The sequence below is a fragment of the Danio rerio genome, chromosome 21, assembly GCF_052040795.2.
Source record: "Danio rerio strain M-AB ecotype USA chromosome 21, GRCz13ab, whole genome shotgun sequence".
NCBI classification, from domain to species: domain Eukaryota; kingdom Metazoa; phylum Chordata; class Actinopteri; order Cypriniformes; family Danionidae; genus Danio; species Danio rerio.
In genome coordinates, this window is record NC_141041.1 from 6,381,409 (window position 1) to 6,387,141 (window position 5,733).

A 5,733-nucleotide genomic window follows, 5' to 3' on the forward strand; every position below is an offset into this window, starting at 1 on the left:
ATTTCTTTAAAGTAACAAAAACATAATTTCTTACCATTTCTGCAATATGTGTATCAAAACCATAGATATTTACATTAGATGTCGCATACATTGTTGTTGTCAATTGGAAGGAATGCGTCAATAGAGCCGCCATTTTAGTACAGGGTAGCGCTCATTTGAAATGAATGCAGAACCAAGGTGCAGTGGAGGACTGGCCATCCAGCCAGGGATATATACATACATACATATATATATATATATATATATATATATATATATATATATATATATATATATATATATATATATATATATATATATATATATATATATATATATATATGATCTGGAGTTTTCTCAGTGGTCAGTTTGCAAATATTTTTTAAAGGGGTGGTCCACTACGATATAATATTTTAAACTTTAGTTGATGTGAAATGTAGCTGTGTGAAATAAACAACATCTCTGAATGTAAATTGCTCATAGTTCAATGCAAAGACCTTGACTTTCCCATGCGTTTTACATCTCAGACATTAAAGTCGCAAAAGATAAGTAAACGATTCATGTTACTTACACAAGCATGTTTCAGATATGTGTGAAAGATGTCCTGTTACGCGTTGATTAAATAAAAAATACAGCATTGTTCTCCCAACTGGTGTGTAAGAGCAAGAACAAATCAATCCAGGCTCACACAGGTCTCATCCCACATCTTGTGCTTTACCAGCTTCACCACAGAAAATAACTTAATTTGAGCATGGGAGAAAAAGAACAATAAATATCTCTCCCGCGCACATGCGCTTCTCTTGTTACAGAAAGTTCATAGTACACACACGCACACACAAACACACACAATGGCACACTACCACTCTTAAAGGGGCCGCATCCAATTTTCATTCGTTACAGACATATGTTGACTGACTGTTTACACAAAACGCATGTGCTTGTCCGGGCATGACGTGGAGCCGATCTGTGAACCACAGCACATTATGACGATGACCGATCAGAGCCTTTCAGAGGAACTAGGAAATATGACAGTCGTTTTCATGTTAGCTGAGTAGCTGTGTATAATCAATGTGAGATATATGAAACAATAACATGATTTCCTTCAAGTGAAACATGAGCATACATTGCTTTGCATCTTATTAACACAACCAAGGCTTAAAATTACATTCTGGACCACCCCTTTAAATTAAAAGTTTTCTAATTTAGGGCAAATCTAGAATGTGTGCATTAAAGTACCCTCAGCGGCCTGGCATCTATTACACAAAGAGCTAACACCAGGAAACATGTGAGCTCATTTAACTTTACATATATGAGCTCCGTGTACTATTTTAAACTGAAGAAGAGAATGTCGAGCACAAACGGATGATGAGTGAATCTTACTGAGAACACCATTCCACATATCATCTGAAAGTGGACTACCAAGGCCCGTCTCCCAGGCTTTCTTAGGGTGCTTTCTCACCTACACTTTTGTTTCGGAACGTGTCTCGTTTGCCCAGTTAGCGCGGTTCGTTTGGCATATGTGAACAGGGCAATCGCGCTCTGTTCCGCGCCAAAATAATCGCTCTGAAATCGCTTGAATGAGGTGGTCTCGGCTCGATTGAAACGAACCCTGGAGCAGTTCGATTGCAGTGAGAAAGCGATCCGATCGCGGTTATATCAGTGTTTTATGGATATATAATAGGCTTATGGCTATATGAAGAGAGAATTATGAGTATGGCAGGAAGTTTCACGAGTCTCCGGATGCCCGCAAACGAGTGATGATCTCCCGGTAATCTCGCGTCTCCCTACCGGTCCTCAAATAGGCATCGTCACGCACCCTTCTCACCCTACCCCACCGCATCTCTCCTCAGACACATCGCGCGCGCACCCTGTCAATCACCACCAAACCACCACCTCTCCTGACAGCTGAGCGGGACACTGCAAAATAAACCCTGACACTCGGACCAATGTGAACAGAGTTTACTCGCACGTGACTTGTTTTAGCTCTTTTGGTCCGATTAGAAACTTTGCAGTGTGAAAGTGAACCGCTCCAAGAGCAAAGAGCAACAATGTAACATTTGTAATCTCTGTTTCGGAACAACTGAATCGATTCACAGGTGTGAAAGCTCCCAAAATGTTATCTATGAGGGAAGATGTCTGATTTTTTTATCAAGTTATAAATAACAGAAATGGTCATCTAGAATGTTAAGTGTAACGTATCTAATGGATTATCAGGGGTTGGAAAATCTAGCATAAGTGATTTAACATAATTTCTTGCAAAAAAAAAAAAAAAAATCTGTCTTGCTGAGAGAAAATAATAACATATTTAATTGTAACTTTTTTCCCAGAGATGGGTTGCGGCTGGAAGGGTATCCGCTGCGTAAAAACTTGCTGGATAAGTTGGTGGTTCATTCCGCTGTGGCGACCCCAGAATAATAAAGGGACTAAGCCGACAAGAAAATGAATGAATGAATGATTGTAACTTTAACTTAATATGATTGTAAAGCAATAATGTACACCATTGTAAAGCTGCTTTGAAACAATGATTATCGGAAAAAGTGCTTTACACATAAACTTGAATTGAATAAAAGTAAAAGAAGTAAAAACCCTAAACCAACGAGAAGACTTTTTAGTCATTATTTGGCCACTATTAATCTGAGAATATTTTATCTTCTCACACATGCAGAAATCTGATTCAGGGTTCACACACGCAGACTGTTAAACATATCCGTGTTTAGATAAGGTCAACACATTCACTCAAGCAGAGTTTTTTTTTTATTCCTCTTATCACAGTAACTCTGTTAAGATCTTTTACACTTTAACGTGTCATAAATCACACAATCTGTGACAGAAACATGTTGTTTATACTCAATTTAACAAAAACAAAATGTAATGCAAACTATTTTTTCAATTCTACATTAAAAGTCAACAATCTCTGAAATACAGTCTTTTGTAGTAAAAGCTCATTCATTTCCCTTCGCTTAATCCCTTACTTATCAGGGGTCGCCACAGCGGAATTAACTGCCAACTTATCCAACATATGTTTTACACAGCGAATACCCTTCCAGATGCAACCCAGTACTGGGCAACACCCATACATGTTCACATTCATACTCATGCACTAAGGTCAATTTTAGTTGATTCAATTTACCTATAGCACATGTGTTTGGACTGTGGGGGAAACCGGAGCACCCGGAGGAAACCCAAGCCAACATGGGAAAAACATGCAAACTCCATAGAGAAACACCAACTGACACAGCAGGGTACAGTGGCCGGGAAGTGCAAAACAACATTACAAAGTTTGAAACACTTTTACAAAGCTCGAGGCAAATTTACATTTTGAAAAACATTTTTACTTATCGTCAGACACAATTACATAGGAAAAACAATTTTACAAAGGACGAAACCAATTTACATTTTAGAAAACAAATGAACAATTACAGATTCCCTGCGGAAAGGGAATGTACCACACCACGGAAGCGAACGCTACGGGGCGGTGTGACGCCGTTCCCTTTCGCGCTTGCCGGCTGACCGCTTACTTCCGTGTGGAGGGCTTTCCGACTGCAGTCAGTTTGTCCGGTCAGCTCATCGTGTGCGTTGGCGTACTTCAGATGCAGAGAGGAGGAGTTGACAAAGGCGTCCGGGTTCGAGTCCGGGAAAGAGCGGTTCCAGAAATCAGGTAAGACAAAAACAGATTCCAAAAAATAAAGCGAACAAGTTCATAACAGGGTGAGAACGCGGTGAAATCCGAAAACGTGGTAAAAAGACGGCTTTTCTAAATTGTTGCTCGGGTTTAGGGAAGTGAGCGGGCGGGCGGGTCAATCGGTAAAACTGGTTGGGTTCAGGGAAGGAGGCAGGTGGGTCAGCCGATTGGCCGGTCGCGCAGTCAATCATTCGGTCAGTCAGACAGCGGCCTCTGGTGGGTTGACGCGAGAACAGCGTGGGCACGAACGGCACTCGCATGAGACGCTCGAGATACGAAAAGCGCACACAGTGGCCTCTCGCGGATTCGCGAAAACAAAAACTGCACAAATACGTACCTCCCGGGACGTATTTCGCGGTCTCCAGAAACGTCCGCTGGACTACGTTTTCAGAATGAGCCTGGGTTGAATCCAACATGTGCGCTCGATAGCTCCGCCTCTTCTGCTACGTGAGCAAAGCTGATCGTTGAGTGTGTGAAGTTTCCATCACTTCACACTTTATTTTAACGGTTGAAAAAGTCATCCGGGTAATTGAAGTGCACTTATTCTGTTTAGAGTTTTCAGTGTGAACGCACTACTTACCATTTATACTACAAAATGGCATAGAATAGTGCTTAAATATGCAATTTGGAATGCATCTTATGATCCAAAACACAGCCAAGGAAACTCACAAATGCTTTCAGAGAAAGAAAATCAAGCTGCAATCACCTGACTTAAATTCAATAGTAAAATACAAAATAAAGATCAGATTTGATAGATGAGACCCGCAGAATCATCAAGATCTTTACACTCTGTTGAAGACTGTGAAAATCTCACTTTATTCTCCATATAAGAGGCGTTTTTAAGCTGCCGTCACCAAAAAAGCCTTTTATTATGGGGTTCCATTTGTGCCAAAATCCCTATGCCCGCTTTCTGCTTTGTACTTCACTTTTTCTCTTCGTCTACTCTCATTGCCCTCATGTTCAGGAAAATCAGCATTGTTGACGTACATGTTGTCTGTTGATGTCGTCCAGTCGGTTTTTCTCTGTTTTTTACTGTCATATTCTATGAGGTATTCTGTCATCTGCTCTGTTGTCTACTCATCTTTACTGTCATCGTTACAATTGTTTCTGAAGTCCTTATGGTCATCTGTTCTGTCATCTTTACCCTCGTCTTTGCTGACGTTTGTTCTGTCGCTCTTACTGTCGTCTATGCTGTCGAACATGAGGGCAATGAGAGTAGACAAAGAGAAAATGTGAAGTACAAAGCAGAAAGCAGGCATAGGAATTTTGGCACAAATGGAACTCCATATTGTATATGAAGTATTAAATACATTTCAGTAGTTCAGCACTTTCTCCGCCTGCCATTCCATTGTGTCTTAAAGTAATTTTTCAGATTTTTTTTTAAATGACCAAAATACCAAATCTGGTTCAATTCCATGTCAACAGCTCCTTTAGAAATATTATTCCCAGGAAAATAAAAACATGATGTGTTCAATACTTAGTCCCCCCACCGTTAGGTGTACTTTCATCATGCGCATGTCTTGTGTAGTCATTGTATGAAGCATGTGGCTTGTGTTTACATGTGGCCATGCATTTGTTTTGTGTGAACGCGGTTAATGAGTGCTCTCGTTGGCTGCCTGTTCTAGTCCTGTTTCAAGTACATGTCGTCTGTTTGTGTCATGTGCTCTCGCCTATTGTCTAATCCTTCACATCTTGATATCCTATTATTAGTTAATTTTGTTCACCTGTTTTTTTTGTTGCAGATTTTTCTCCCTTAAAGCATCCTCATGTCTGCTGTCCTCCGACAGGTTCCTTATCATCATTCTTTATCCAGTCTCCAGTCCAGTCTAGTCTTGTTTAGCCCTGCCAGCCCAAGTTTGTTTTTGTTAATGCCCCCGTCCCCTTGTGTTGTTTTTGCTACTTTTTAATTTATAATTATTAAAAAAGTCAATCTTCTGTTCGGCAATTTAATCCTCACCCAAATCCTGACACTTGAGTGTGAGTAAATGATAGTAGAATTTTGGATTGAACTATCCCTTTAAGACCCTCCCCTCAAGACAAGCTATAATGCGAGCCCTGAACATTGTTATTTC